Raw genomic sequence first — 21,802 nt, 5'->3', positions numbered from 1 at the left:
CTTTGCCTTTCAGCCATGGTTATTCCTTATCTTATTTTCATCCTCGTTTCTACGACGTAGCATCGTTTAAACGATGCTGCACCATCATTATTTTTCTTTTATTTTCGAAGCGAACGTATTTTCTTTTTCTTCTTCTTTTCTTTTCTTCTTTTTTTTTTTTTTCTTTTCTTTTTTTACATAGCTTCGTTCTCGTCGTTATTCTAGCCTCTTAATTAATTCGAATACTTCTTATAAATTAATATAACTAAAGAATAAAAAATTTAGTCACAAAGTAGCCAGTTACTCCATGCTTTTCGATAACATTATCAACACGTAAGATCCGGTAAGAACGTGGTATTCTTTATCAAAGTATATACCACCGTATCCGTGTAGGATCACACATTTTCTAATCCGTATTATACAAGGAGAAGGACTGTGTCGTTGGTACGATCGAGAAGTATTTTCTAAGATTAATGTACGTGCCATGTTAGATAATTGAAATAGATTTAATTAAGATTAACTCGGCCGTACCAAGTGCGCGTATACTTACTTACCTACTTGTTCAAAGTGAAACGTATGAAACGAATGAAATAAATTCGATGGAAATCTTAATTGTAACGAGTTATTGGAAGATATCTATACGATATAATTTTATCGTGAAAAATCGATATCGTAATGGAAGATGGCGAGAAAGAGAGAGAGAAAGAGAGAGAGAGAGAGAGAGAGAGAGAGAGATAAAAAGAAAAACGAATAAGTAATAAGTACGAATAGTTCGTAAAGATCGAAATCAAAGTACACTTTGAAACGTAGCGCAGGTGGAAACTCGACGTTGCTCTCTCTACGGTAAACATATACAGAGCATCGTCCGTTTCATTGCCAAGGCTTTGAAAATAGTCTGAAGGTATATCGTACCTTCTTCCCGCGGGATACGAGCAAATTTATATCCGGTCACTCTCGGACCGTATGTCATTATCCGTCATTACGAGCGAACCCGACGATCGGCAACAGTGGACCCTGTCGTTCTCTTGCGTGCCATGTTAACTCGACCTTGACGTTAGCAGTATCACAAATTCATGCAACCTGTCCTTCTAACGCGATCGGTACTTACAGAATCTTCCTGCTCCTTGCAGTTTGCATGTCCACGCATACACGCGTGTCTACATGCGAGGTATAGGATATCGCTTAGGTCATTAAGGCTCGAGAGATGGTATCGATTCGTTTTCTTCGATTTTCTTGTTCTTTTTCTTCTTCTTTTCTTTTCTTTTCTTCTTTTTTTATTTACCGTCCGTTCCTTCGTGTTCGTTCGAAGCACCGATTCGACTTTATAGCGATCGTAAGTTAGCTACTATAAAATGGAATCCTTTAGAATCATATCATTCTATTTTGTAAATATCGTCTCAGATATTTCGCGTTATCCTTTTTTCAAAAATCATATCCGTTCCTCTTCCCTTTTCCCTTTTCACTATTACTTTTCGTTCCTCTCGTTCTTCTTTTTTTCCCCTTGTATCATTCAACAGGCATAAAATAAACGTTAAAACTATATACGATCCCTTTAACTCATTCGAACGTTGTAAGTACTTATGTTTGGTTAAAGGATTCAAGCAAGTCGATTATGGAGAAAATGTAGGAGTTTCTTCTTCGAGGGAACGATTCTCGATAACGAGATTCACGTTGCTGTCCGTCATTAGCCTCACCCTTTTTCCAAACCCTTCTCCATCCCTAGTCCCAGTCCTCTCCCCATTCTTGATAGAGGCTCCGTTTAAGAATAATAGGGGGCGATCGCAGAAAGTACCTAGCGAGTTGTTGGTAACGCAGGTCGGCAGCGCAGGTCGGCAGCGTGCGCCTCGAATTCGCGCGATGGTATCGACCGTAAGCGCCTGTCTTTATTCCCTCGCTCTCTTGTATGGGATCTCCTTCTCGAGATACGAGGCATTAAAGTCTCCACCGCGAAGAGATCCTTTCCTTCTTCTTCTTCTTCTTCTTCTTCTTCTTCTTCTTTTCCTTCTTCTTCTTCGTACCACTCCTCTCGTTACATTCCATCGTTCAAGGTACATCCTCGGTAAAATGTACTGAATGGGGGAGGGCTGGGAGGAAGTGGTTGTGGAGTACCGATGATTACGGCATCCGACTTGTTCCAAAGAGGAACGAAGAAGATGATCGGTGGGTTCTCGAGATCCTACGAATGCTTTATTTCTCTCGAACCAAACGAATGTATTTTTTCCTTTCTCATTCTTTTTTCTTGCTTGCTTTCTTTCTTTCGTTCTGTTTTTTTTTGTTTTCGCTTTTCTTTCATCGGACGCGTATTTTCGGGTAAGAAAAGAAATAAGAGGAATAACGCAGGACGTTTTGAAGTATAACAGTAAGAAAGAGACTAAAAGTATATTGATCTTTTTTATCGGATATATTCTAGGAGACTTTGTAATATATAAGAAAAACGTTCGATTATAATAAATTACGAGTTTAATTGGATACAAATTTCATTCAATTAACATTTATATAAATTTTATAATAAGAACATAAGTAATAGAAACGTTTTCTTTCTTTTCTCTTTTTATTAAAATAATCCGAAGGAATCTTAGTTAACGAGTTTCGATCGTTGCTCTATTTTTGACCCTTCTTAAGGAGATGATCTGCTGTTCAAGGAGAGCCTGTATCTTGGTTCGATAAAACGTATCGTACGAGTAAAGAAAAATCGAAGGGAACGCGAAGACTCCATCGTGGTCGTCGTAGTGGTTGTGGTCGTCGTTGTAGTCGTCGTAGTTGTCAAAGGAGGAAAAGGAAGAAAGAAAATGAGGAAAAGAAGGACGAGACGTCGTGCAGGTTCTTCTTCTTCTTCTTCTTCGTTCTCCTCCTCCTTCTCCTCCTTCTCCTCCTCCTCTCTTCTTCCTCCTCCTTCTCCTTCTTTGATTCCCGAAGAAATACGTGCGTCGATCGACAATTTTCCCGGAGAGTAGTCGAGTATCTCGTATCAAGGCGAGTATGCTACACATACCTACCTAGACTCTAAACAGGTTTCCATGCGAGTATATACGAGTGAAAAATCACTGGCACACCGTGTTGGCTTTCTCAGAATCCGCGAGAGAGAGAGAGAGAGAGAGAGAGAGCAAGAGAGCGATCGAACTCGAACTTGAAATCGAAACTGGCCTTCTCTCTTTATCTCTCTGTCTATTTCTCTCTGTTTCTGTCTCTCTTTTTCTCTCTCTCTCTCTCTCTCTCTCTCTCTCTATGTCCCTTTTCCTCTTTCTTGCTCTTTACATTTCTATCCTTAACTCGTCGCTTAACGTTTTTGCACCTGTTCCATAGAGAACAACGACGAGAACGAAGGAGACTCTTTCGAGACGATGTGCTCGTTACCATTTTCAATTTACCTTCGACTTTCCTTCTTGCGACCGGTTGTTGGGATCGTAGAAAGAAATCCAGTTCTAGATACCCTCCCTCCCCTTTCTTCTTCTCTTTCTCCTCTTCCATCTTCTTTGGTTTTACTCGTTCGATTATATCTTCCACAGACGAGGATCGCAGGTAGATGAAGAAAAGATATCATATCATCTAAATTAATCGTTGCTATCGTGTTGCCTCGAGAGTCTCTTAAGATTAAGAAAGATCCAATTTGTTTTTCAAATTATAAATATACCGAATGACGATTCCATTGTATATTATTGCGTCGTTAAACATTCCTTTTATTTTTTTCGTTGAAATAATATCCTTTTCTTTTTTCCCTATAGTAGAGATACTTACACTTGTATAGTCATTTATTAAAGATACATTGGCGTTTTATTAATCCTTTTACAACGATAGAGTCGAACAGCCAGTATGCTACCGCTGCGCTCTACGGTAGAGTTGAATCGCTAGTGTATATTTTACGGTCGAGCGTAACATCTGATACTTTGTTATATTATGCAAATTATTGCTCTGTTATTCAAATTATACGTGAAATTAATATGGAATATTATTAATGAAGATATCAAGATATGTCAGATGCATTTAGAGTTCTTCATTCAAATAGAATTTTATCGTACGATTGTAATCGTCACCTTTTATTACTAGAACGAACGTCGAATGATTATAATCGTCATTAATAAGGAGAAGGTTAAAAGAACATTTATCTATCTATGCGGTGAGGTTAATCGATGAACGAATAAGAGGAAGTTTGCGAATGAAGTAATTTTTGTCGAGTCACACTCAACGATCATCGACTTTTCTTTTCGTTTCATTGATAGATTCGTCGTCCATTGATAGACTCGTAAAGTTTTTAAATCGTTGACAAATTACTTCATAGATTTCCTTATTGCTTCTATCGTTAAAGAATTTTTGGCTTTATGAAAAAAAAAAAAGCAATTTAGCGTACGTACGATATCAAAATATTTATGTACGTGCATGTGCATGTGTCATGTATGTATGTATGTATGCTTGTTTACAGGTATATATGCAAGGATGTATATACATATGTATTGTATTTACGTATGTACAACATGGCTGTACATGTAATGATCGTAAACCGTAACGATTGTAACGTGCACGGCAAACTCGTAATTAGGATGTCGGTAAATGACGTTTCCTTCGCGGTGAGCAGGTAAGCACATAGGTGTGCACAGCACTGCCGGCAAATAGAAAGTCTTATCCGTTTTCTTGGATCCAAAGAAGAAGAAGAAGAAGAAGAAGAAGAAGAAGAAGAAGAAAAAGAAGAAAAAGAAGAAGAAGAAGAAAAAGTGATGGCTCTGTATTGTGGCCGCTAATCTTCGCGCATCGTGCTACGTCGCGTACGATGATTTCGCAAGGTGTTCGAGCAGAAATGCCTTCGCATGAGTTTTCAAATCATCGTCATGCATGTATACCGATAAAGGTACCCATCTTTTGAAAACTTATTATTTTCAAAATGAAACTATTTTTTAGTCGAACGGTTAGAATAATTTTTCATCTTTAATATTCTCGTTATTATGACCTGAGTTGCTTTCGAACGAATAATATATTTTGCAAATAATTCTTTAAAACTACTTGTGAAATTTCAAGTCTCTCGTCAGTGGCACGTACAAAGAATCAAAATGTTATTCCGCAAGGTAACGATGTTTTTTTTCCGAAATCCGTTTCAACGTTCTGCGTTTCGTCATCAACGCGTTACGTGAAACGCGTGCGTTTATATTATGCATGGAGCAATCCGAATGTTTTTCTTCGAGAGACGATCATCAGTAGCCATGTTTGTCGTTGTATTCGTACTGTTTACAAGTCTCTTTCGTACCAAACTACGAAATTTTTCAATGAATATTTGTGCAAGATAGAAAAAAAAAAAAACAAAACTGTCGCAGTATTTAATCAAATATCGTTTAAGGATATAGAAAAATAATGTCGCAGCATATATAAAAATGATATCGTTCGTGTTTCACCGTTTTGATCGGCTTAACGGATGTTTTTCCTTCACGAAGTAAAGCCGACGTATTTTTATTTTTATTTACAATTTTATTATCCTTTCATTCTCGTTAAATACTGGATTTAAGGTAGTACGAAGTCATGAACGATGACACGGCAACATTTGCAACATGGGTGTTGTTAGGCGATCACGTTCAGACGTGGAACGAATTCAACTAATCACTTTTTTATCACATCACAGCTCACCGTCCTACTAACCTAAAGCAGGAGATTCCATGACTCGCAGAACGTTTCACATGCGATCAAGCAGCAAAACTCTTTCATATTATCGATATCGATCGAAAGCGAGTTATTAATCGTTATTCCTTTGATATTTAACCACTTACGAGAGCTAATAGCAAATAAATTGTTCGGGAATGTAAATGACAATGAGTTGCGTAAGTTGATAATTTTTTTCTTTTTCTACGCTCATTAAGAATAGAATTCTCGTTGATGATTCAACTTCCGTCTTGATCGTCATTCTCCTAAATTATATTCAACGAAAGAACGAACGAACGAACGAACGAACGAACGAACGAACGAACGAACGAACGAACGAACGAACGAACGAACGAACGAACGAACGAACGAACGAAGAAACGAACGTCTTCGATTTTGCGAGAAGATTGACAATTTTACGTCGACTATAACTTCTTACCTGTCATATCTAATATTGTACGGAGCATTAAGTCAAAGTACTTTAGTCACCACAGGTTATTTCTACATTCTGGCACTTTGCGAAAGAATACTCATCGTAAAGTCGCTTAGCATGATTTATGCTAAGTCGATCAAAGGCTACGAAGATGAGGAACGGACAAAGTTCGTCCATGCGTTTTCTCGGAAAACTACAACGCCAGGTTTGTTCGTACCGTTACAAAGGTGTCTTTCACGGGTGTTTGACTACCGATTATCGTTAGGTGTTTTGTAAACTGTGAAAGAATGTTTTTTTTGTTTTTGTATTTTCTTTTTCTTTCCGTTGTTTTTTTTTTTTCTTCTTGAAAATAGTCTAGGAATTCTTCGTTGCTTATCCTACACAGATTTCTTTGTCTCGTACGAACGAAGAAAAGTCTCGTTTACGAGTTGCACCTCGAAAGTTTTCTGGAGGGTACGCATGTTAGCCCCTTGCGAAGCACATAAACGGCGGGCACTTTTATCGCGTCGAAACGACGTCGGTGTTCGCACCTTTAACGTGCTCCCTCGCAGCGCTCGACTAAACCGGCTTTTTATGTAAAAGTAATTGCGTTCTCGTGCAACTGGAAGCCAAGCTGCTCGTTTCAACCACGCATAAGACATTGGAACTGCGGTTCGTAGATATTACGGATTCATGAAAGTTTTACCGTCTCGGCTGTCACGCTAACGTCTCGTGGGTGGCGTTAAAATAACCATAAATCTAACGCGTCCCATTATTCGAGATTTAGGGGGAGCGTAATTTGTGTAAACGCAATTCTATTACCTTCGTTATTTGATTATTTATAAATATTAATACTCGTTAAAATGTCACGTTGATTCATTGCTCTCCGTCGATGTGTTATAATTAATGAGAATAATGAAAGTAACTATTATCAAAAGTTTCAAATGCGTGTCTCGTCTCAAAGCGAAATTTAGATAATCGTTAAAATGTCCGATTTCAGTAAAAACGTCGGTATTATAATTCAAGAGAACATTGAGTAGCATTGAAGGCGACGATTATTAAAAATTTCATAAACGTGTCTCATCTCGAAACGAGATTTGGATAATCTAGATTATCTTATCGTTAAAATGTCACGTTGATTCATTGATTTCAGTAAAAATGTCGGTATTAGAATTAAAAAGAACATTGAATTCCATTGAGGATAAGGATTATTAAAAATTTCATAAACGTGTCTCATCTCGAAACGAGATTTAGATAATCTAGATTATCTTATCGTTAAAATGTCACGTTGATTCATTGGTTTTAGTAAAAACGTCGGTATTATAATTAAAGAGGACATTGAGTACTATCGAGGGCAGCGATTACTTAAATTTCATAAACGTGTTTCATTTAAAAGCGAGATTTAGATAATCTAGAACTTCGAGTTCTATAGAAGACGATGAAAAATAAGAGAGAAAGAGAAAGAAAGAGAGAATCTTGAGCGAACGTGGGTGGTTCGATGGATAATTACGTAATAATCCATTATACCAACTCATTAATGTAAATCTAACGAGGATGGTGACCTCGTGCACGTTAGACGAGCACTCTTCGAATCAGTCACTTTTCTATTATGAAATCGAAAGGATTGAAAGTTGAAGGAACGTCGTATGCTTTCAAAGGACTACATTTTCTTCTACATGTTCGCGTATAGTCGATAATCCTTTAATTCAATAATAATCATTAGAACGTACGTAGGCTTACTTTTGAGTTTTAAGATCGAATTACTTACATCGAAGGTCATAGATGATAATTATTGAGAATACAAGATCGCACGTTCGCTCGCTCGCTCGCTCGCTCGCTCGCGTGAAATACAATGAGCCATAAATCGCGATCGAGTTTTACGATGTTTCCGTGAGATAGTAGAAACGTCGTAAGAGAGAATGTAGAGAGGGTGAGTCTCTTTGAGGATAGGGACGTTCGAACGTCTACGAGATATACAATAAGACGTTCAGATAATTGGACGGATGACCCAAGCCAGGGCTCGGTACGTTACGACTATTATGGGATTCACTTGGCGAAGTCGGAAGGGTCATTACGTTTTACGCGCGAGTCAAAGAAGAAGAAAAAGAAACGAGAAGTAAAGAAAGGAAAAAGGAAAAAAAGAGAAAAGAAAGGAAAAGAAAAGAAATCAAAATGAAAGGAGGAGGTTGGCATGGAGGTGGTATAGAGAGAAGGTCGAAAGGGAAAGGGAGAAGAGGGAGAGGTTGGCAGGCAAAGAAGAAAAGAGAATTTTGTATGGTCGATGAGTAAATTGCCTTAAGGGGGATGGGGGTTGTAGCATTCGAGTTGTTGCTTTCGGCTTGCCAGTAGTATTTTCTCGTGGTGAAATTGAATGTCGTTGTAAAGTCAGTCGCTGACTTTGAGTTGGACTCGGTTGCTCTTTCTATCTCTTTCTTTCTTTATTTCTCTCTCTTTTTCTTTCTCTTTATCCCTTCAAAAACGAGAAAGAGAAAGAAGGTCTTCTCGGATACACGCACGTAGGCGTCCAATCGTTATTCACCACCTCGCCGGGGGTCTGTTCGTTCAAAGATTCCCAAGCTACTCACCTTCGAGATCTCGAACCTACCCTAGTGAGCACTCGCGTATCATACAACGTGATTTTATTCGCGCCGTCGATCATGCTCGCGTGTCGATTATTCCTTCTGCGAGCTCGACCATGACCATGGAACTTATTTTGAGACTTATCCTTGTCGGGGATAAAGTTTCTTTTTTGTATCGATAGTTGATCGAAAAAGGAAAGAAGAAAAGAAAAAAAAAAGAAAAGAAAAGAAAATGAAAAAAAAAGAGAAGAGGAAAGGAAGAAAATTAAAAAGAAAAAGCAGGATAAGTAGGTACGGTAATAAAACAAGTTCTATTACGAGCATCGGTAATCGATATTATTCTACGTTTTTATTATCAATTGTCAATCTTTTATATAATTATTAATCTATACCTTTCGTGGAATTAACGAGTAGTAACGTAACGTTTTGTAAAAGAAATTTATTTTCAACGTAATGATCTCAATGCTCGGTTTATAAGCCCGGTAGTATCTCCTTCAGTGACACAATCTTCGAGTGCATCTGCACGATGGAAGGGCATTCGAGTGCATTTATCAAGCCATTAAAACGACAGGGGAAAGTGGCTTGGTATCGGTACTCGGTACTCAAAACGATTTATCAAAGTCGTCGAACGATTCGCGATCCAACGTGTCATTCGTTTTCGTAGCAGTGTGAAACTTCCAGAGAGGAGAAAGAACAGCAAAAAGGAACAAGAAAAAGAAGAATAAAAAAAGAAGCAAAAAGAAATCCTCAGCGACTGATTTGGTGGCCATTTCATTCGATCGTATTCGTTAAACGTACACTCGGCTTTCGGCTTTCGGTATCGTTTTTCTCTTCTCAACGAGACATGATTTCTAACTCGTTATCGATATCAAACCGCTAAGATCTGGAGCGTATTGTGGTTCGGTAGACCAAAAAGTATCGAAATCGAATCGAAAATGATACGAAAATTGTGGGCTATAAGGAGGATGATATTATAAGATACAAACGCTCTTACGAATTCTCCTTTACTTTCACAAAATCATGTCCGTTCATTCTAAAAAGAGTTTTAACGTACGATCACTTCAGATGAAATCGTAAGAATCTAAAAAAAAAAAGAAGAAGAAAAAAAAAAGAAAAGAAACGATTTCTTTCGACCGATCGTTTCTAATCGTTGTCGAAAGTTTTGCGAATTAGCTTATACGCTTCCGGTGATTATACTCCACGTGAGGTAATTAAAATCCGTGCCGTTAAAGTTTGGACAGACGGACGTACGGAGGTTAGGAAGAGGAATATCAAGAGGGGTCCCATTTCGTTTCCTTCAAAGGTGCGCCCACGCGATTTGATTTACGGGCTGACTGGGGAGAACACGAAATAGCAATGTAGTAGGAGTCACAGGGACGACATGGGGAGGGCCAAATTACCGTTTCTTCTTCTGTGTACCATCCTTCACCACCCCTGTCCTAATCCCACGCATTCCCTTTGTCTCATTGTTCTCGCGCTAGCACACCACAGTTGGGATCGACCAACGAAAACCATTTCACTTTACAATGGGATTATGATCCCATGTTGGAAAACGCCCCGTTCCTCTTAACAATGCGATCATCGTTCATCGTCCGCCACGATAACGTCGATTTAAATTCCGTCCACGATCGAAGATTCCTTTTATTTCTATTTAATTCTTCTTCCTCTTATTTTCTCTCTTTTTTTGTTTTGTTTTTTTTTTTTTTTTTTTTTTTTAAGTCGGTAGACAAATTCTTTTTTCGTTCAAATTGCGATCGACGGCTTTCACAATGGTCGCTTATTAACGATGATTTACGCGCCTCGAAAGAAGAAGAAGAAAAAGGAAAAGAAGAAGTTTTCTTATTTGATATATCTGCAGTAATAGAGTGCGTTGTAAGTTATAGTAAGTCGTGACCAACGTACTTACTTACATACATACTTACTTATATGTATTTTGTTTCGATACAGGTAGACAATACCAAAAGTCCTCTATCATCGAATCCAATTTACGGACAACAACGAGTCGATTACATCGGTACACGAAGACTTCCATAGGTGTTTTCTCTTTGCCTCTTTGTCTCCTTCCTCTACTCTCTTTCGCTCTCACTCGTACTCTCTTTCTCTTACGACAAGCGACGTCGTCTCGTTAGTGTTTGAGGTCAGAGTTACGTCTATCACATTGTTGTTCGACTCGTTCTACGTCGATGGACGATTATTCGGCTATGTAGTAATAACGCCGACATCACGAATCGAGGATCGTTGGAGATAAGAAGCGAATAACCAAATAAAGGGGGCGAGTGGAAGCTACGATGATGTTGATAAAAAGAGAGGTGAGGAATGGCGAAGAGAGGAGAGGAGTTAACTGGTAGGAGTCTATCGGCTATTTGATCCACGAACTACCGAGATAATCGATCCATCTTCCTTCGTTCATCTTCGGAAAGTTTCTTCTTGCAGAGAGGAACGTACGCCGTTAAACATCAACCAAGCTTAACAGACTTTTCACGAATTTAATTTGCAACATTTGCATTGCGATAATATTTTTATAATTATTTATCGTGTGTGTGTGTATATATATATATATATATATATATATATATATATATATATATGGTCTGACAAGGTCATCGTTAATTTCGTGATTAGCTACGCATAGTTTTTCTTTTTTTTTTTCTCAAGTGTCTCGAACGACCTTGTCGGTGTAAAATAGGAAGAAGGTGATGGAGACAGAGAGAGAGAGAGAGAGAGAGAGAGAGAGGGAGAGAAAGAGATAGATAGAGAGCGAAAGCGAAGAGGCCATCGTGTGGCCCACTTGCGAGTACGAACATGACATAACCGAGAAGATGTTAGCTCGAATGCTGCCTGCATCTTAAACGCTAAATGAACGCAACGAGAAATACCTGTCGGACCCTCGGACGTTGAGTGTCGTTGACGTTTCGTTCTTTTAAATTCTTTTTTGTCTGACACGCAGAAACTTTTTTTTCTTTTTTTGTCTGTACGCTATCGATCCGGATCACAATCTTTTTGATGTTGTTATCATCGATGATCATCGATAATGATAGATTTGTGATGAAGTAAGATGATACCTCGGAGATACTCTACGAAACCGTAGGAGAACGTAGTAAAACGTTCCTTCCTCAGGTTTCTAAATGCATCTGTAGACGTTCGTCTAAAGCGAACACGCAAGCCCTTAAGCCCGTAGCCAAGTCGAGAAGAAATCTGATAAGCGTTTTGCAATCGAACGCCTCTAATTTTTCGTAGGTGATTAAGACCACTAGAAAGAGGGAGAAAGAGAAAGAAAAAGAGTGTAAGAGTGAAAGACAGAGTGAAAGAAAGAGAGAGATGGAGAGAAAGGGAATGGATAGTTGTAAAGGTCTTGTTAAAATATAAAAGGTAGCTGTGCATCTAGCGATCAGCTTTCTAGATGGCAAGATGAGGATCTTCCAGAGCCAACTCCGTTCTTGGCAATTAAGACTTCGACCTTCGCGCTATGCAATTAAGACCTAGTCGAGCCAAGGGAGGGAACCCTCTTGGTATTAACCTACACCATTTAAGGTATCTAATTGCTTACTTCGCGTCTTATTAACGAACGATTATTCCATAGCAATAGAAGACGTGAGATCGTAAAAATTGAAACGTGATATCGTTTTATATATATATATATATATATATTTGTAAGATAATTATAGTTATATCTAATATAAAATCGAAAATGACGAGGTGAGAAATAGTTGATCGTCGTAGTTTATATGATTACATTCCTTAAAACGCGAGAAATCGACCGAGTTTTATCGAAGTCAATGTACTTACAAACGTCTTACGATCTCCTGTTTCTCAGAAAACGTTTTTGCCTTTCTTCTCGCGAGCGCAATAAAAAGCAAGGAGACCGAAGAAAATCGGCGATCGGAGCGTACTACTTGCAAGGAGTATTTTCTTTCCTGGAAGAAGAACGAAAGAGACGAAGAAGAAATGGTGAAGCAAAGGAATAAAAAGAAGAGGAAGAAAAACAAGAAGAAGAAGAAGGAGAAGAAGAAGAAGAAGAAGAAGAAGAAGAAGAAGCAGGTACGGCTCGATGGCCCTCAACGGAGCACCCATTATCGAACGTTATTCTTACTCGAGCGTATACCCCAGTACTATCGACTTTCATCAGAGAAGTCGAGGGCCCAAAGTCGATGCGCTGCGATCTCGCTCGCAACGTCGAACAACTTGCCATCCAGCTTTTTCTGCGCGTGGTTTATAGTGCAACACACAACTGGACTCCCGAGATTTCTAGGTACGTCCTATCTAACGATCTCGGTACTCTTTCTTTCTTTCTTTCTTTCTTTCTTTCTCTCTCTCTCTCTCTCTCTCTCTTTCTCTCTCTCTTTCTCTTTCAGCGTATGCTTCCAGAGAAGCCTTCTCTCCTGCTTCGGAAATGCTTCCACCTACCGACGAAATGCTCCCGCTTGAATCTACGAGCGTAGAGCTCCCTAGCTTCGAGTTTATCGCGATAATCGAGCAAAGGAGCTCAACTCTTATCGAACGTAGTTGTAAAGACGAGAACCATCAGAACGTCTATCCTCTAGCGTAGGTGTAAAAACGATCGGTGACGATATTTCTATCGAAAACACCTGTTCATTTCAATTATCTGTCGATTTCTATGAACTCTGTTGTTTTCTTTATTTATTTACTTTCGCTTGTTCTAAGCGTCCTCTTGAAATTTATTCGGAAGAATGCGTTTTTTGTCGAAGTCATCGTACGTAGCTTCTTAGGATCTTCGAATATTGTACAGAAAGAAGAAGGTTAATTTCAATTCGAACGATATCGTTTATCGTTCTTTTTATGGCACAAGTTTCGAAGATATCCGGTCTCGGAATATCTACTCCTTGGAATCGGCACAACCCTACGAGCCCTTTTACCACGAACAGAGTTCTCGTTCCTTACGAGTAGAGTTCACGGTGGGCCGATTACCCAGTCAACTTCATCGATTTCGACTTCTATTATTTAACTCTGTTTTTATGGGTGTTCCGGTTATCGTTTATAGGCTTCTCCATGTTCCTACAACGTGTATATTTTTCTAGTAGGAATCCGCACGTGTTATTCAAAAAGACCTACGTACTCGTGATCATTGCTTATAGTTTTCATAGTAAAATTTGTTGTTTTCTTTTTCTCAACAAAGACATTCACCATGAATCGTTTCGTAAATTATACTAAATAAATATAATTAATAATTAATAATAAATATTTATGTATATATATATATATATATCACGATAGAAATGTTTGAAAATACTGAAAGAAATCGTTAGGTTCTTACCTTATATTAATAAAAAAAAATATCGGACGATTTTATCTTTAGAATTCGCTGGTAGAGATTAAAATCTATCCACGACGTTCGGTTATACTCAAGGGTTATACTCGCGTGCAACAGGGAAGTTTTGCCAGGTGGCTCTTAAACCGTGGAGTGGTTAAGAGCAAGAAACTCAATTCACGTGACTCTCGAGACGATATCGTTTCCTATGTCCTGTTTACGGCATAGAACTCGAAGCAAAGCTATCCCTGCATGGGATCTAGTCTCTCCATAGTATTCGCGTTGTCCTCCGTGCAGGAATCTAGCCTTAATGAGTAAAATTGACTCGGACTTCCTTCGCTAGGCCGAAGGAAGCTTCTCAAGGAGTTGGTTCGTGCTCGCCTTTCAGGGCACCACCACCACTACCATCATCACCATTACCACCACCATCACCATCACCATCACCATCATCAAGTATGACTCTCTCTTTCTCGAAGCTAACGAGAAAAGAAAAATTGGTTAGAGAGAAAGAGAGAGAGAGAGAGAGAGAGAGGAAGAAAAGGAGGAAGTAGAAAAGGAAGAGAAAGAGATTGGAAGAGGAACAAGAAGAGGAAGAAGACTCGTTCCCTATCTGGCTTAGTCTAGTATACTGAATCAGGATCTGGTGTAGAGCACTAGCCGGTGTACGTGTTACGTTGTTCTTGCGGTTCGTAGAATTACACCGCTGTCGGTCGTGTTAGTCCGAGAAACAGGAATTTGCGCTTAAGGCACGCTTAAAGCAGAAGTCCGAGAGCTTCGAATGGGATTACTGGTAGCCCGTCGGTTATCGTTTTCTCCATGGCTTTTCGATAAGATCCTCGAGTCCCCCTAATAGGTTCCTTTTGTTGAAAATCCCTGTAACGATCGTCGGCTATGGTGACTGCTTCTACAAGATAGAGCTTTTTACCTGACTTTAATCGCATCGCGATTACTGGTAGTCGAGAATTCGCTTCGCGACATTCGGACGACCGTCTTTATCGCGAAGAGAAAAGGTTGAGAATGACGTCCGATTTTTCTTCTTTTTCTTCTTGCTCGTCTCTCTTTTTTTTTTGTTTTTTTCTTTTTCTTCCTACTTCTCCAAGGATTCATTTTAAACTCTTTATCGTCATGAGAGAAACAATTAAAGTTAAGATAAGGAATAAAAGGAAGCAGAGGATAGTGTCTTGGAGAGGGGAATGAATGTCTCGAAGCGAAAAAATTTGTTACTCTCTCCGGCTTGGCGTTAGCCGACAAACAGGTACATAAACACTGCGTTTAGTTTCGCTATCGGCAGGCCATGGCAGTGATGGAGTAGCGTTACACGCGAGAGGCCCTCGCCGTAAGAGAGAAACCATCATGGACCTTCGATCTTTTCTCTCCGTGACTCAAAGACAGGTAGACGGATGCCCGAAAGATCTTGAACGGCGATCGAAGACTTCTTTTTCGTTGGTGCCAGCTTCTTAACATTTTTTCTCACTGTCTCTCTATGTAACTATACGATACATAAACGCGTATAGTAACACACGTACACACAGATACTATATTCGCGAGAAAGTCTCTTCTCCGCGAATGAATTCGAGGCGTACTTTACGGATAGAAGAAAGATGGGTGCGTGCATGCGTGCGCGCGCGCGCACGCTCTTCGCGATGGAATTTCTTAGCGATTCCCTCGACTCCTGGCTATCTCATGAAGAGAAGAAGCCGCGTGCGTTCGTTCGTTGGTTGGTTGGTTGGTTGGTTGGTTGGTTGGTTGGTTGGTTGGTTGGTTGGTTGGTTCGTTCGTTCGTTCGTTCGTTCGTTCGTGCATGCGTGCGTGCGTACGTACATTTGTGCGCGCGCGTGAGTTCTTCGTGAGTTCGTGCGCAGAACGCGTAGAGGGGAACGATAGCTCGAGCGAGCGAAAGTAGGATGCATCGTGCCGACGAATATATATTCTCTTTTTCTCTGGCACATCCAACGAAGGGAATTCGCACGAGAACGGCGAGCAACCGTGAGTCTTCTTGGACAGGCAAGATCGTTATCGAACTATCGAAAGCGCGATCGGTAAGATCTTCAACGCTTCATGGATTTTACATTTCCGGATTTGTACGTTCCTAATCTTATGTATCCTGTATAGATAAGATGCATTCTTAAATATATTGAAAATTTTCTGATTAAACGAAATATATGTAAATTCTATTTATCTATATATATATATTATATTATTATACATAACATATATATTCACACATATATTATCATTCGTCTATATATATATATATATATATATATATATATATATATTGTTTGTTTTTTTTATCCATATATATATATATATATATAAATTCATTTTTTAATAAGTAGTTTGTATTGAAAAATAGAGAAATCTAATTATCAATTAGGATAATAGATTAAAAAAAAGAAAGAAAAAATACAATAATCTTTTTAATCTTTCATTTCGTCACGGTTGTCGAGTACGAAAGACAAATTCATGCTCCCAAAGTACGCTCTCACTTTCTTCAAGCGTACTTTCATTAAGCGCCGTCACTCTGTATTCGAGGGCTTTAATAGCTCAAGTAAAAGAGAGAGAGAGAGGAAGAGAGAGAGATCGAGGGAGGGAGGTAAGGGGGTAGATTTATCTCAGTGCGGTTTCGTGCCGTACCGCTCGTAAAACGTCACGGCTCAGGCACGCACGTCGGACGTTCTTGCGATTGGTTGGTACGGTAGGGAGATTCGAGATGTCGGTGAAATCACCCTGAGTCTTCGCTCTATTAGCGCACCATGTTTCCACGGAGGCGTGACGAGTGCTCTCGATTTAATCTTCGAGATAATTAATCGTTTTTCTTGGAACTCCCATCGAGTACGAAGACCGAATCGAATTGCTTTTCACCGGTTAGAGGGTAGAAAGATAGAGGGTTAAGGGGTAAAGGATCAAAAATATTTAAAAGATATAATAAATTGATTCGACGAAAGCGACAAGCGTCGATGTATCGTTTCGATAATAATTTCGTTGATTTCGATATGATATCGATTTAACAAGAAACTCTTAGAGGGTGGAAACGATAGAAGGGGTAGAAAGTAAGGGATCGAAAATATTTAAAAAATATAATAAATTGGATCGACGAAAGCGACAAGCGTCGATGTATCGTTTCGATAATAATTTCGTTGATTTCGATATGTTTTTGATTTAACGAGAAACCTTTCAAAGACTTTTCGAGGACCTTTCGAAGACCCTTCGAAAAGTATTTAGATGTATATACTCTTACCAATCGGTCGTTCACTCGGACACGGTAAGGCCGCGGTTAATACACAGCCGACGGCCATTAATATTGTTTCAAAACGACGACCGCGGTGCTGGGAAGGCACGTGACTGCGAACTGGTTTCGTTGTCGCCCGGGGCCCGACTGGACCCTGACACTGACATCCTTCAAGGTTCTCTCTTTGGATCGTCTCTCGCGTTGCCCAGGGGCTTGGTCGCACGTTGCCCATCGCAGAGTCCCTGACATTGACTTCCACGAGATGGAAGTCTCGTGAATATGGTAATATCATCTCGAGAGAATCTACCTATCCTATTTACATCTTCTTCTTTTTGGACAGATAAGAAATTTTGGGAATTATTTGTTCAACTTGATTCAAGACGATTGACTGACTATGACGATTTACATCGTTTAATAATATATATATATATATATAATAATGTTTGATGATATATATATATATATATCAGATAGATTATAATCTAGATATGATTTTAAAATTCATCATATCTAAAAATAAAATTCATTCGTATCTATTATGTTAATCATCGTTTCAAGGGAATATCATTTTCTGTCTTATCGTTTTCGAACAAATATAACACAGTATATTACATAGAGATTCTTGCTCTAACTGTGTGACCGACGCATGATCGATGATACCTCTTGTCGTGTCGTCTTACTTGTTAGAAGAGTCATCTTGACTTCTACTCCCGTATTCTCTACTTCAACCAACCATCTTCTTCCTCAGCCAACGCGCAATATAATTCCAACGGCCACAGAAACGGATGACCGCTCCTAGAAAATAAGCGACGTGCTACATGGGAGCTCGTTACTTCGAGAAAGACACTCTTGCCTCCTTTCACCCTCGAACTATCCAGGAACGCTTTTGTGCGAATGCTTCTGACTCGAGATATAAAGAACTGCCGCTGGAAGGGGCCATGCTTGTCTCAACAGACTTCGTCTTTAGATTTATAACTCTACGAGAAATCGATCCCAACGAAGTTCGTTTCATCGAACAAAGGTATATATCAAATATTGGTGAATTTCTTTTAAATTTTCATTTCAACCTATCCATTCTTCGTAATCTCGATCTTGATAATATCTGTGATTAATTTTATCTTGATTCCCACGCATATCGATTGCGTACATTTATATGTAATATATGTATACATATGTACGTAGATCTTTGTACGATTTACGTTAATCGATATTTTAACAATAATCCATTATTAAAGATCGTTATGTATTTATGATCCGTCGTGTGGTTGCGTCCCGAATGTATATTTTTAACGTAACGTACGTACGTACATACATACATACGTATGAATAACCATGTCAGGAATATTGCATTCGTCATGTACTTACTAATGTCGTGAATATATTTACATAGATATGTATTGTATATGCAATAGAAAAATTATCATTGATTTTTATCTATCGAGTAGAAAAATTATTTAATATTCTAATTTTTCTTAAATATTCACGAGCTCGTTCAAATCAAACGTTTCATTTTCAGATAATTCAATTAATTTCAACGAAGAATTGAAATTATCCCTCGTGGGTGTAGACAGGATACGGAAGTAGCACCCATTTCCGTTTTTTTCTCTTTTCTTTTTTTCTTTTTTTTTTTTTTTTTTTTTAACAATGTCACATCTTCTTCACTCTCTACCATTAACTATAATTATTGTAATCATCGCGTGCGCACATACACACACTCATATATACACGCAAACACGTAATGAAAGCTATATTTTTGTTTAAAGTATAAAGACATTTTAAAGCTTCCATTGTTCGTAAATAAACGTAGCGATATAAACAAAACGAAGGACGTTTAAGGAGGATCACGTGGATCCAAGATCTATCCAAGTATTTACAATGCAGATAGAATCTTCTACTAGGATAATCCAATGATTTCCTTTGTAAACGTGACGCGTTTTGTATCGTACCACACCACAATCGATTAAACGTGATCTCATGTTGTTTGCATGGTAATCGTTCGAAAAACTTTTCACCTTGGCTCGTCGTTTATAAAAAGGATACGTGTATACAATCGTTTTCTACTTCATCCAAAGACCTCGAATTGAATCGAATTCGATAATATTTAACGCGTTTAACAAGATTCTAAATTCGATAATTAAAGACATAGAAAACGATAATAAAAAATCGATAATGATAGAAAAGTAATAACAAAAAGATGTAGAAAACGAAAGGAGGTCGAAATAAAAAATAAATAAAAAATAAATGAAGAGTAAACACATGAAAGGAAAATTAAAAATACATAAAAAATGGAAAGAAAAAAGAGGAAGAATTATATCGACTGATTCTCGATAAATAAACGAGAAGATCGATAAAAGGTAATGTTCGATAATTTAAAAACGTGGTTCGATAAATCGCATGATTCAAAGGACGAGGAAAGGGATGACTCACCGGAAACAATTGCTCGAACTTGATCATCGATTCTCAAGAAAATGTCCCGAAGAGGACGCGACCCTATGGGATTAAAAAGATAGAAAACAATGGTCCCATTAATGCATAGTTTGGGATCAATGACCTTGCTGTACAATGAATACGCTTGCGTGTCTACCTTTCGAGGGAGAGGGCTCTTGAGGTCGACAGTGGTGGGGAGTGAAGAGCAATCAAAGCCATCTCTTCGTGCTCGCAGCTATTCCGCTTAGATAACGCTACACATACACACGTAACATACATTAAACGTATACGCGTGGTATACGGTATATAAGGCTCGGTTGTTTGCGTAGGTTCATTATAATATATCGAGTCGTAGCGGCGTGTGCCAGCGTTAAGCCGACCCAAGATGAATATGTATTTTCTGTGCCGTTCGTGAGGCATTACGATCGTCGGACGGTCGGTGCAATTTGTATTCGTTGCAGTTACGGCTAAGTATGCCTACACAACAGACAATCATACGATATACCTATCTATGCACTATATATATATATATATATATATATATGTATGTATGTATGTATGTATGTATGTATGTATGTATGTATAATATTTTAATCCTAGACTAGAATCTTCTATTTTTCTTTTTATCTACGTTTTAGAAAATTTCTAGAAAGTCTCGTTCAAATAGCTTCCTTAGATCACTTACGTATTATATTTAATATACTCTCTTTCTTTCTCTCTGTCTTTATCTCTCTCTATTTCTCTCTTTTTAGTTACAGTCGATATCTATATCCGTCTATATAAAATATGATATAGAAATCGGGATACCACGAGGAATTAAAAAAACAAGGATAAGTTTAAATGAAACAAGTATTGCGATCATTCGTTAAGAATCGCGATCGTGGTTAATGAAAGTGTAATGAATCGTAGCCGATTTCCGTTCGCGAAATCCTCTTGTAATGGCACGGCAGGGAGCAACAACAAGTTTTATAGCAAAATCATTCGTCGTTATGAGTTCCTCTCGATGGGACGTCGTACACTTCCTTTCTTCTTCTTCTTAGGACGATACCAAGTGCGCAGCTGTTAGGACGATACCTTTGGAATTTCTTTGAGAGCACTGATTAATGATCGATGATGGTTGAGATGGATGCTATTAGGCATTGTTCCTCTTGCTCACCGAGGGAGCAACCCCGTTGTCGAGAGCGTTCCAATTAACTGATCTCGAGCATTGTGTACCGCTATATCAGATACCACTGTCTCTTTCGAACAAACACGTAGACATTTACCATGCATTATGTACAAGTATATAATACCTATTCTCTCTTTCTCTCTCTCTCTCTCTCTTTGTATATATTGTATATTCGAATCAATTCTTTTTTACTTTTATCGTCGCCTTATCTTAAAATACTTGAAGGATTTGATTTAAAATGAAATATCGAAATTGCAAAAGGTTGCACGACGAAAATGATTAACATTTAAATTTTGCGCAGGCATTAATATCTCAAAGAAAAGAAAAGAAAAAAAAAAGAAAAAGAAAAAGGAATGAAAGAAAGAAAGAAAGAAAAAGAATCTTATTTACGTCGGATAGTCAATTAACGGAATTATCAGAGATTGCCACGTAAAACGTGGCACAATCGTGGACTTTTTTTTTCCTTTTCATTTTTTTTCTTTTTTTTTTTTCTTTTTTTCTCCTTTTTTTTTAATCGGCCTTCGCTCGTGCGATCAACGCGAATCAAGGTACGTTAAATTGCTTTTACCAAGGTTGATACGAGATTCGATCGTTTCGACGAAGATATAGGTCCGCGTAAGAATATTTTATCTAAATATGCGTCCGTGTATATACGGACGAAGGCAAGTGGCTTCGAGGCCCGAGACGTAATTATCCTTAGCGTGATAAGTTCTCTCTTACCTGTCTTACGATCCGAGCTACGATGGAAATTGCCAAATTGGGATGCATCGCGTTACGTGGAAGGCTGCATGAGGAGTAATTGCCGAGGGCCTTCGTCTTTCGAAGAGCGAATTATTATGGAGATGCGCTTCGACGAACGATGATCCTCTCTACGTGCGAAACGATCCCGTCAAAATATTAAAGCTATCATTAGCAAGACGTATTACCGTTTAAGACGACGCCTCGCATGTTTAGAGAATTTCTCTCTGTCTTTATCTCTCTTTAACTCTCTCTCTCTCTCTCTCTCTATTTCTCTCTCTCTCCCTGTTTCTTTTCTTTCTTATCCTTTAACATTATTTTCATATCAATCGTTTATTCGGATCTTTTTTCTTTTTTCTTTTAAAATTAATTAATTTACTAC

General features: G+C 38.5%; 1 protein-coding gene and 1 long non-coding RNA gene across 3 annotated transcripts in view; both read left to right on the top strand.

The window, feature by feature from the left end:
• LOC122628976 (serine-rich adhesin for platelets-like) overlaps window positions 1–21,802 on the top strand; it is a 131,964-nt gene that overhangs the window by 3,713 nt on the left and 106,449 nt on the right. The gene's annotated exons all lie outside the window — the stretch shown is intronic.
• LOC122628977 lies at window positions 17,606–20,778 on the top strand. Its single transcript, XR_006327162.1, has 2 exons — window positions 17,606–18,108; window positions 20,267–20,778. It is a non-coding gene; the product is annotated as an uncharacterized LOC122628977 (long non-coding RNA).

This window comes from Vespula pensylvanica, chromosome 4 (genome assembly GCF_014466175.1).
Source record: "Vespula pensylvanica isolate Volc-1 chromosome 4, ASM1446617v1, whole genome shotgun sequence".
Taxonomy (NCBI): Eukaryota; Metazoa; Arthropoda; class Insecta; order Hymenoptera; family Vespidae; genus Vespula; species Vespula pensylvanica.
Note: the sequence above shows the minus strand (reverse complement) of the source record. Positions and strands in the feature narration are given on the sequence as shown.